Here is an 11,455-nt window from a genome sequence, read left to right as displayed (position 1 = left end):
GGGGATTGTCTGAGGGAGTAATCCACCATGTATGTTTAAAGAATCCCTGCAGTTGCATCCAACACAATTGCTCTGGAGGCATAACTGGGCTTCCAAAATTCCCTGAATGGTCTGAGGACGCAGTCAAGTCTAAAGCAGAAACATCTATTAATAGTAACTCACTAGAGTTTGCATTTGGAGGAGGAGAACCAAGTGGTAGAAATAGTAAGGAGTATGTGAGTGCTAAATGAATGTCAGGTGAACCATCAAAACAGAGGCTTTACTCCAAGTCATGAAGTCTGCTAGTTTAAGAAGGCTCAGGGTAAAGTGTAGTGAATGCCAGGTGCTCCAAGTTTTAAATAAAGAGATGGTTTTGCTGAGGAGAATCATAGAATCCTAGAATCCTTTAGGTTGGAAAAGACCTTGAAGATCATCCAGTCCAACCATTAACCTACACTATCAAGTCCACACTAAACCAATCAAGGGTAGACTAGACTAAACCATGTCCCAAAGTGCCACATCTACCCGTTTTTTGAACTTTTCCAGGGATGGTGGCTCCACCACCTCTCTGGGCAGCCTGTTCCAATGCTTGACTACCCTTTCCGTGAAGAAATTTTTCCTAATATCCAACCTAAACCTCCCCTGGCGCAGCTTGAGCCCATTTTCTCTCGTCCTATTGCTAACTACTTGGGAGAAGAGACCAACACCCACCTCACTACAACCTCCTTTCAGGGAGTTGTAGAGAGCAATAAGGTCTCCCCTCAGCCTCCTCTTCTCCAGGCTAAACAACCCCAGTTCCCTCAGCCGCTCCTCATAAGGCCTGTGCTCCAGACCCTTCACCAGCTTTGTTGCCCTTCTCTGGACACGCTCCAGCACCTCAATGTCTTTCTTGTATTGAGGGGCCCAAAACTGGACACAGTATTCCAGGTGCGGCCTCACCAGCGCCAAGTACAGGGCAACAATCACCTCCCTGCTCCTGCTGGCCACACTATTCCTGATACAAGCCAGGATGCTGTTGGCCTTCTTGGCCACCTGGGCACACTGCTGGCTCATGTTCAGCCAGCTGTCAGCCAGCACCCCCAGGTCCTTTTCGGCCAGACAGCTTTCCAGCCACTCCTCCCCAAGCCTGTAGCGTTGCATGGGGTTGTAGTGACCCAAGGTCAGGACCCGGCACTTGGCCTTGTTGAACCTCATACAGTTGGCCTCGGCCCATTGTTCCAGCCTGTCCAGGTCCCTCTGCAGGGCCACCCTACCCTCCAGCAGATCGACACTCCCACACAATTTGGTGTCATCTGCAAACTTACTGAGGGTGCACTCAATCCCCTCATCCAGATTGTTGATAAAGATATTAAACAAGGCTGGCCCCAAAACAGAGCCCTGGGGAACACCGCTCGTGACCGGCCACCAACTGGACTTAACTCCATTCACCACTACTCTCTGGGCTTGGCCACCCAACCAGTTTTTTACCCAGCGAAGACTACGCCCGTCCAAGCCATGAGCTGCCAGCTTCCTAAGGAGAATATTATGGGAGACTGTGTCAAAGGCTTTGCTAAAGTCCAGGTAAATGACGTCCACAGCCTTTCCATCATCCACCAGGTGGGTCACCAGGTCATAGAAGGAGATCAGGTTGGTCAAGCAGGACCTGCCTTTCATGAACCCATGCTGGCTGGGCCTGATCCCCTGGTTGACCTGCACTTGCCTGTTGTGTTCGCTCAATATGAACCTCTCCATAATCTTTCCCAGCACCGAGGTCAGGCTGACAGGCCTGTAGTTCCCCAGGTCCTCCTTCCAGCCCTTCTTGTAGATGGGCGTCACATTGGCAAGCCTCCAGTCATCAGGGATCTCCAATAAATAAAAAAAATAAACCCCCACTACCACAAATTATGCAGTCGAGTTTCCCGCATTTGGGGAAATCGCAGGGGTCAGCACACCCGGAGTGCAGGGGATGAGCCTCGCCCTGGGAAAACCACCTACCTGATCATGGTGTCTCCCCAACCAGGTAAGTATAACAGGGTGTAACAGGGTCTTTTGTGCTTGTTACTGGAGACAGGAGACTGGGAGAACAATGAGCACTAGCCTGATAGTCCTGCGACTTATGATACTTCTCATCTATTGTGCTTTTACTTCAAAGCAAGCTATTGGCTGAGCATCAGCAGTTGTGCTCAGCACTATCAGTTGGAAGGATGGGCCAAATTCCAAAAATCTGGCATCCGCTTCCTCTTGTGAAGGTAGAGATGGTTATACATTCTAATGTGTGCCTTCTGCTGTGTTTCTAAGTAAGAAAGTTTCTGAGACACCGCCCCACCCACCCCTGGGAAATTTTGGAGTAGGAATGCTAAGAGGTCTTAATGAGCTTCTGCTGTGAAACATAACCAAGAATAAGCCACTACTCCTCTGCCTCAGCATGGATTCCACAGAAATACAATTTGGGGTTATGTTAGAAGGATCAAATAGAATAAGGTGCCTAAGTACTGTAACTGACAAAACAAACTGACTTTAGGAACCTGGTTTTGAGGCTGTATCTGGGTTCAAGGGTCTCAGGGTTATAAAGAAGCTGGATGAAGCATAGTGGCAGGCCTAGTCAATAAACAAGAGGTACCAGTTTCAACAGGATTAGCTTGTTTATACAAGCTGAGTGCTGAACAAAGCATCTTCTTCCATGTAACTCATGTCAGCCCTGGTTGATGGGGACATAGACCATTCCAGTTTCCCCTCTGCTGAAAGAATGTGCCTTGCATATGCTATGAACTGTCTCAGCTGAAATGCCCTGCAGACCTTTACTCCCAACTATCTGTGGGATTTTTAAAAGCTTCTAATAAAGCTTCATAGCTGGTGTATGTTGCCTTAAAGCTCAAAGCTCACACATTACAGGGCTAGTTAAGGACAGACTATTGGCTTTGGAGCTGAATTTCCTGCTGCTCTGTCAGTTCATGTTGCGTCCTTAAGCAATAAGTGAAATGCTTGATGAGGATTCTCTTAAGTGCATGTACAGCAATGCACGTAGCATGGGCAACAAACAGGAGGAGCTGGAGGCCCTTGTGCAGCAGGATGGCTATGACATAGTCGCCATCACGGAAACGTGGTGGGACGACTCTCATGACTGGAGTGCTGCACTGGAGGGCTATAAGCTCTTCAGAAGGGATAGGCAGGGTAGGAAAGGCGGTGGGGTGGCTCTGTATGTTAGGGAGTGTTTCGACTGCATAGAGCTTGACAGTGGTGATGACAAGGTCGAGTGCTTATGGGTAAGGATGAGGGGGAAGGCTGGAAAGGCGGATGTCCTGTTGGGAGTCTGCTATAGACCACCCAACCAGGAGGTAGAGGTAGATGAGGCATTCTATAAGCGGCTGGCAGAAGTGTCGCAATCGCTAGCCCTTGTTCTCATGGGGGACTTCAACTTGCCAGACATCTGCTGGAAATACCACACAGCAGAGAGGCAGCAGTCTTGGAAGTTCCTGGAGCATGTGGGGGATAACTTTCTAATGCAGCTGGTAAGCGAGCCTACCAGGGGAGGTGCCCCGCTTGACCTGCTGTTTACCAACAGAGAAGGGCTTGTGGGAAATGTCGAGGTCGGAGGCCGTCTCGGGCTTAGCGACCACGACATGATAAAGTTTTCAATTTTGGGTGATGCTAAGCGGAGGGGCACCAAAACTATTACCATGGACTTCCGGAGGGCAGACTTTGCCCTCTTCAGGACCCTGGTTGGGAAAGTCCCTTGGGAGGCGGTCCTGAAGGGCAAAGGGGTCCAGGAAGGCTGGGCCCTCTTCAAGAAGGAAGTCTTAAGGGCGCAGGAGCGGGCTGTCCCCGTGTGTCGTAAGACCAACCGGAGGGGAAATCGACCGGCCTGGCTGAATAGGGAGCTTTTGCGGGGACTCAGGGAAAAAAGGAGAGTCTACCGCCTTTGGCAGAAGGGGCGGGCAGCTCAGGAGGAGTACAGGGATCTTGTTAGGTCCTGCAGGGAGGAAATTAGAAAGGCAAAAGCCCAGCTAGAACTCAATCTGGCCAGTGCTGTAAAAGACAATAAAAAATGCTTTTATAAGTACATCAGCAATAAAAGGAGAGCCAAGGAGGATCTCCATTCTTTGCTGGATGTGGGGGGGAACATTGTCACCGAGGACAAGGAAAAGGCTGAAGTACTTAACGCCTTCTTTGCCTCTGTGTTCAACAGCCAGACCGGTCATCCCCAGGGTACTCAGGCCCTTGAGCAAGAGGATAGGGATAGGGACCAGAATGGAGCCCTCATAGTCCAGGAGGAAGCAGTTACTGACCTGCTATGCCACCTGGATGCTCACAAGTCTATGGGGCCAGATGGGATCCACCCGAGAGTACTGAGGGAGCTGGCAGAGGAGCTTGCCAAGCCACTTTCCATCATCTATCAGCAGTCCTGGTTAACAGGGGAGGTCCCTGATGACTGGAGGCTTGCCAATGTGACGCCCATCTACAAGAAGGGCCGGAAGGAGGACCCGGGGAACTACAGGCCTGTCAGCCTGACCTCGGTGCCGGGGAAGATTATGGAGAGGTTCATCTTGAGCGAACTCCACAGGCAAGTACAGGTCAACCAGGGGATCAGGCCCAGCCAGCATGGGTTCACAAAAGGCAGGTCCTGCTTGACCAACCTGATCTCCTTCTATGACCTGGTGACCCGCCTGGTAGATGATGGAAAGGCTGTGGATGTCATCTACCTCGACTTTAGCAAAGCTTTTGACACCGTCTCGCATAATATCCTCCTCGGGAAGCTGGCAGCTCACGGCTTAGACAGGCATACTCTTCGCTGGGTAAAGAACTGGTTGGGTGGCCGAGCCCAGAGAGTAGTGATAAATGGTGTTAAGTCCAGTTGGCGGCCGGTCACGAGCGGTGTTCCCCAGGGCTCTGTTTTAGGGCCAGTCTTGTTCAATATCTTTATCAATGATCTGGATGAGGGGATCGAGTGCACCCTCAGTAAGTTTGCAGACGACACCAAATTGGGTGGGAGTGTCGATCTGCTCGAGGGTAGGATGGCCCTGCAGAGGGACCTGGACAGACTGGATCGATGGGCCGTGGCCAACTGTATGAGGTTCAACAAGGCCAAGTGCCGGGTCCTGCACTTGGGTCACAACAACCCCATGCAACGCTACAGGCTTGGGGAGGAGTGGCTGGAAAGCTGCCTGGCCGAAAAGGACCTGGGGGTGTTAGTAGATAGCCGGCTGAACATGAGCCAGCAGTGTGCCCAGGTGGCCAAGAAGGCCAACAGCATCCTGGCTTGTATCAGGAATGCTGTGGCCAGCAGGAGCAGGGAGGTGATTGTCCCCCTGTACTCGGCGCTGGTGAGGCCGCACCTGGAATACTGTGTCCAGTTTTGGGCCCCTCACTACAAGAAAGACATTGAGGTGCTGGAGCGTGTTCAGAGGCGGGCAACGAAGCTGGTGAAGGGTCTGGAGAACAAGTCTTATGAGGAGCGGCTGAGGGAACTGGGGTTGTTTAGCCTGGAAAAGAGGAGGCTGAGGGGAGACCTTATCGCTCTCTACAACTCCCTGAAAGGAGGTTGTAGTGAGGTGGGTGTTGGTCTCTTCTCCCAAGTAGCTAGCGATACGACAAGAGGAAATGGGCTTAAGCTGCGCCAGGGGAGGTTTAGACTGGAAATTAGGAAAAATTTCTTTACGGAAAGGGTGGTCAGGCATTGGAACAGGCTGCCCAGAGAGGTGGTGGAGTCACCATCCCTGGAGGCGTTTAAAAAACGGGTAGATGTGGCACTTCGGGATATGGTTTAGTCTGGTCTACCCTTGATTAGTCTAGAGTGGGCTTGTTAGTGTAGGTTAATGGTTGGACTGGATGATCTTAAAGGTCTTTTCCAACCTAGATGATTCTATGATTCTATGATTCTATGTTGAAGAGAACAAGTAGGTCGGAGACAGGATAGACCTTTACCTTGACATTCAGGAGGTTTCATGACCATGTCAGCTAGGAACTGGCTCTTCTAGCAAAGTATAGTGAATTCTTAATCCTGATATGTTGCACAACTGCAAGTCTCCCCCTATGAGAACTCTAATACACCTGCCCTATGGCTAAAACACTTAGGGATGAGACTTTCTTCCTAGGAAGGGACAGGACAAGTTGGGAACACTAAGGATGTAGTGTTAATATTGCAACCTGCATTTCTACCTTAGACTATCTTCTGTGCTCCCTCAAAACAGGGTTATTTGTGCTTTAAAGGAGGGCACGTGGGTCACTGAGTAAGAAGTAGCTTTCTAGTAGCTTGAATAGCAGATCTAGCTGCAAACAGCTGCTAGCCTGGCTGATGGAAGGTAAGCTCTAGAACAGGATAGAAGGCTGATGCTTGTCCTTGCATGCTTCTGATGGATGGGGGCATCACATAATCTGATATCAAGACCATCATACAGATGGAAATTTAGAGGGAGCCTGGTCAGGATTACTTCAGAGTCTGGATTTAGGAGCAATAATGTAAACTTCCTCTAATGTACATCACAAACATGTAGCTACAATTACCTATAGGAAAACTTAATGCAGAAGAGTCATCTGTGAAACTTGACTAGCTGTTCAGTAGAACAGCTACTGAAGAAGCTGCAGTGGAGCTGAAAAATCATGGTTAGATCTTTTTTTTACCTCTGATATAGATATTTAGAATAGAATCATTAAGGTTGGAAAAGACCTCTAAGATCATCTCGTCCAACCATCAACCCAACACCACCATGCCTACTATTTCTGTACCTCCTTTTTAGAGTTGCCTCTTGTTTAGTTATTCATTGCCTTTCTTGCTGCATATACAAGGGAGAGCTGGGGCCCTTAGTAATGATTAATCCTGAAGGCAAGAGTAACCCTTGTGTTAAGCAGTATGCTTGATACTACCTAACTGAGGATTGAAACTGCTGTAGAAGAACCTGTCTTAAGGTGCAAACAGAATCATCAGCCTTCTAATAACACATCAGGAACATAACTTGCATTTGTTAAAAGAGACAGTAAGGAGCGACTCTTGTGACCAATGACTGCTATAACAGCTTATGTAACCAGAGGCTAGCAAGTAGCTGGGGGCTAGGTAGAGGGTTCTTCAAATACTGATGAAACAAATGTTTAAGGACAGGTTTCTGGCTGCTCATGGTATCATCAGGCTGGGTAAGCACATTCTGGATAAGCAAGCTGCAGTACCTTGACACTGTGGTAATGACTATATGGTTTTAAGTTGGGTGAACTCAAAGAATAATGCAAATAATGCAGCAAAATCCTGTTTCTCATGCAGATACATCTGTGAATAGGTAGAGAACACTTACAGTTCAGCATAGGCTATGAAGAACATATGCAATCTCTCTGAGTACAGCTTGCACACACCCAAACTGCAAAGAGGGATAACTCTGCCAGCACTGGACAGTTAACAGCATGCAGCTGAAATAACCTATGATAACAGCTTCAATATGTGTCAAGTTCCTGCTCTGAGGAAGGGGGGTGAAAAGCATGGCTACTGACAAGAGTCCTTTGTTGCACTAACTAGTAAGAAGAACAGAAGCAGTCCTTCTAGGCAGGAGGGAGTTAAGAGTATAGTTGCAAGTGAAGTGTTTGAGCTGTTGTCTAGTTCAAACTCTAGTTTGCATCTGAGTAAACACTAGCTGTCTTGATTAACAACTGCTTTGCTTCCAGGTTGCTTGGTGTGTGGTTTAACCTCAGTCGGCAACTAAGCACCACACAGCTGCTTGCTCACCCTCCCCCCCCAGTGGGATGGGGGAGAGAACTGGGGGGAGAAAAAAAAAAAGGTAAAACCCATGGGTTGAGATAAAGGCAGTTTAATAGGACAGCAGAGGAAGAGAAAATAATAATAGAATATACAAAGCAAGTGATGCACAATGCAATTGCTCACCACCTGCCGACTGATACCCAGACAGTCCCTGAGCAGCAATTGCTGCCCCCCAGCCAACTCCCCCCAGTTTCTATACTGAGCATGATGTCATATGGTATGGAATAGCCCTTTGGGCAGTTTGGGTCAGCTGTCCTGGCTGTGCCCCCTCCCAGTTTCTTGTGCACCTGGCAGAGCATGGGAAGCTGAAAAGTCCTTGACTAGTGTCAGCACTGCTTAGCAACAACTAAAACATCAGTGTGTTATCAACATTCTTCTCATGCTAAATCCAAAACACAGCACTATGCCAGCTACTAGGAAGAAAATTAACTCTATTCCAGCCGAAACCAGGACACTTGGTATATCCAGTGACTGTCAACAAGTAGTATTGACAGAAGGCTGAGTGGTAGGCACTGCAGGCACATGGTCTGAGATTCCTCATCCTGTGAGTAGGCAGGTGATACTTTCCTGAGCAATAGCTACAACAGACAACTGAACTCTGGCTCAGGAGCCACTGACTTATAGGGCTTTAGCACTAGAGACAGTGGTATAGAGGAGTGGCCCCTTAGCAAGTTGCAAAGCATGCTGTCTTTCTGGAAGACTGATATGAAGAAACTTCTAGTGGATAATCTAACTATATAATCTAAGCATAAGCCTGTGTTACCAACTGAATAGCTCTCTAACAAGAAAGTATACTAGAGTATCTATCAGTCTCTTTGTAAAAGAAGAATCTGGAGTTAAGATGCTGGTATTGCTGGTGCTAAGAGTGAATGGGTTTCTTAATCTGAGAAATTAAATAATAGGTTGGTATGCTAAATACTGAGCACACAGCTTGGAAAGACTGCTACCAAGACTTGTTGCAAGATGCTGCATTATTCCTGGAACAACTCATAAGTTGAGATGAGCCAGCTAGGTGTCTGGACACTAACTTTGAACACTGAAGTGCCCGGTTGAAGAATTACTCTTGTCTGTCAAACAGACTGACAGTGCTAGTTCCCTTCAGCTTGAGATGAAGTCTTCAGGGAACCAGATAGTAATAGCACATGAAGAGCATTTCACTTCCTTAATTAAAAGTAACCAGATAGCAATAGTTGCTAACATATCATACCAGTTTGTTTAAAGTAGTCATGACTTCTCCTGAGACCTCTGTTCTAATAGTCCTGCAACAGCTATATTGATTCCCATGACAGGTGTTGGGGGGGGGAATCCAAAATAGAGCTACTGTGGTAGCTGGGTTGAGAAGTAACTAATCATCTCATCAGAAATTATGTGCTCAAAAGCATAGTACAATGGTAAAAAGTACTGGTTCAATTGCACCACTTGAACTGAGTGATCTGTTCAGTTCCAGCTGTTAACTTAGTGATATTCACTTGGCTGTAATTACAGTGATTTAAGTATGCAGAAAGCACTTTTGGGAACTTAGTTTAAATTTCTATGTTCTTGCTAAAAACCAAACAGATCAGAGGAGACTGAGAACACTGTTCTGTTCAACTGATGAAATAGCAGTTGGCAAATAGACTGAAGTGGTAAGATGTCTGGGTAGTGGTTCACAGGCATGATCATGTACCAGCAATGGTACATGCCAACAACTGTAGCTGACATGACTAATTAGAGTAATAAAGTCTCTATCTAATCACAGTAGGTACTGGAGCAGCATGAAGGAGGTATTCCCTGAGGTGTCTATTACCACACTTCTATCCTGCTAAGCAGATGAATGTAACCCTTCCCTGTTTATCATTACTGGCTGTATATGATCAAGACAGCTGGACCATGTGCCCTATTCTCCAATATGTAAGTACAGCTGTAGCTTATTCCAAAAGGGTATTCCTGTTGGTAGAGGAAGCCCTTGGCATAAGGCTGTCTTAATACCTCTGCAAAGTATTGATCCATACTCTTCTAGGTGAGAGGACATCAAACAGGGCTTTAGGGAGCTGCCCCTACTTCTTTCATGCAACTTCCTTTAAGTAAAATCCTGTTAATCTGGAAATATTCTGGCCAACAGGCCAAGTGTCTGGCTTAACCAAGGCCATAATACCAAGAAAATGATCTCTTAACCACAAATTGGTTTTCTGACTACCTATGGCCTAAACAGGACAGCTGAGTAGGTTTTTTAAACTTAGGTTAAAACACTGATCTTGGTTTCCCTGCTATCAAGGAATCACAGGAGAAACTGAGTGGTGGGGGCATCATTAATATAGACTTTACTGATTGAGGGAATGATAGATAGCTTCACTTGTCAGGTAAGGTAGGTCAACATCCCAACATCCTCTTCAGTTGTCTCTCTCTTACAAGACTAACCACAGGGGCTTGGGTTAGACTTGGCAGAATAAGAGCCTGTATTTAGTCAATTTTCTGGCAAGTGATGCTGTCCTTGCATTCCAGACATGGCATAAACTGGAGGAGGAACAGTTCTCAAGCTGTCTATGAACTCTTCCACCGCTTGTCTTCAAGCAGGTACTTGTTATATATTAGTGTGAACAATATATATCAGGTATAACCCTATCTGTAGGTAAGGCTATCTTTCATGTGTATTAGTCACTGACTATGCTAGTTCTTAACAGACTAATTTGATTATTTTCATAGAGGAGACAAACTAACGATAGTGCTTGCATCAGAGCAAGCAGCTGGAATTTTCCATCTAAATCATAGTAATCTTGTGTCATGTTACAGGAGGTTTATTTAACTTGAACTCAGACACTGTCATATGCTAGAGCAATGGGTGTTCTAGTAATAAAACAACACTTATGATATTTTATTTAATGCCTTGGCATGAATGACCCTGTTTAAAAGGTAAAAGTCTGAAAAGCAAATTCATGTTTCTGGTTCATTAATGCATGCCTAGTGCTTCTCAAGGCTACTTGGGGCACTGTCACTGCAGCAGGAACTAGGCAGAAAATGTGATAGCCAGTTATGCACATAGGGATTTGTTAGATGCAAATGTCAATCAGTCATACAGGGGCTCACACAAATGCACTATTATACTTCTAATGTGGGTAGAATCATGCTAGTCAGGACTGTCCATTATTAGTAAATGTATCTGGCTTTACAGCTTTGACTCTTGCTAGTCATTGTATGTATTGCTGTTAGCCTTTAGTCTATTTCTTCAGCCTGCAAAACTGAAGTCTTGAATTCACTCAAGTGGACAGCTTGTCTACCAGCCTTCTGAAAACAGCTCTTCTGTCACGAACTTGATGGCTAGAGATATTTCTGAGGATGCATTGTGCAGGTCCTGATGCAACCTTCTAACCAGAAGAACATGACTAATTCTTCAAGAAGGGGGGGGACAACCTGCCTTGGAAGCATGTTCAGCACTCAAACTATTGCTGTACTTCTGGTTACTATTTCATCCTAACAGGCTATATTGCACTTGGCAGTAAAAGTTTCTCTTGTCCTCTCCTGGCCTCTCAGATTCTAATTTGAGGTTAATATTTACATGCAATAATTCTTTAAGCTGAATCATGTACTTGCAGTATCAAGGGACGAAGGAGGAGCATGGGCTGTGAAAAGGACAAAGTATTAGAGTGCTGAGCAGGTGTTTAGTTTATCTGTCTTGCCTCTGACTTTTTTCAGTGTCCCTAATGTCTTCTCAGACAGCATTTCATCAACATTAAGGCAATTATTTTTGTCTGCTGAGGGGAGAAAAAGCCTGTCTGGGTGAAG

At 46.5% G+C, this 11,455-nt stretch overlaps 1 non-coding gene across 1 annotated transcript; it reads right to left on the bottom strand.

The window, feature by feature from the left end:
- Positions 1–1,814: 1,814 nt before the first annotated feature.
- LOC142596594 (U1 spliceosomal RNA) lies at positions 1,815–1,986 on the bottom strand. Its single transcript, XR_012831843.1, has one exon. It is a non-coding gene; the product is annotated as a U1 spliceosomal RNA (small nuclear RNA).
- Between the last annotated feature and the right edge of the window lie 9,469 nt (positions 1,987–11,455).

Source organism: Pelecanus crispus, chromosome W (genome assembly GCF_030463565.1).
Source record: "Pelecanus crispus isolate bPelCri1 chromosome W, bPelCri1.pri, whole genome shotgun sequence".
In the NCBI taxonomy this organism is placed as follows: Eukaryota; Metazoa; Chordata; class Aves; order Pelecaniformes; family Pelecanidae; genus Pelecanus; species Pelecanus crispus.
Note: the sequence above shows the minus strand (reverse complement) of the source record. Positions and strands in the feature narration are given on the sequence as shown.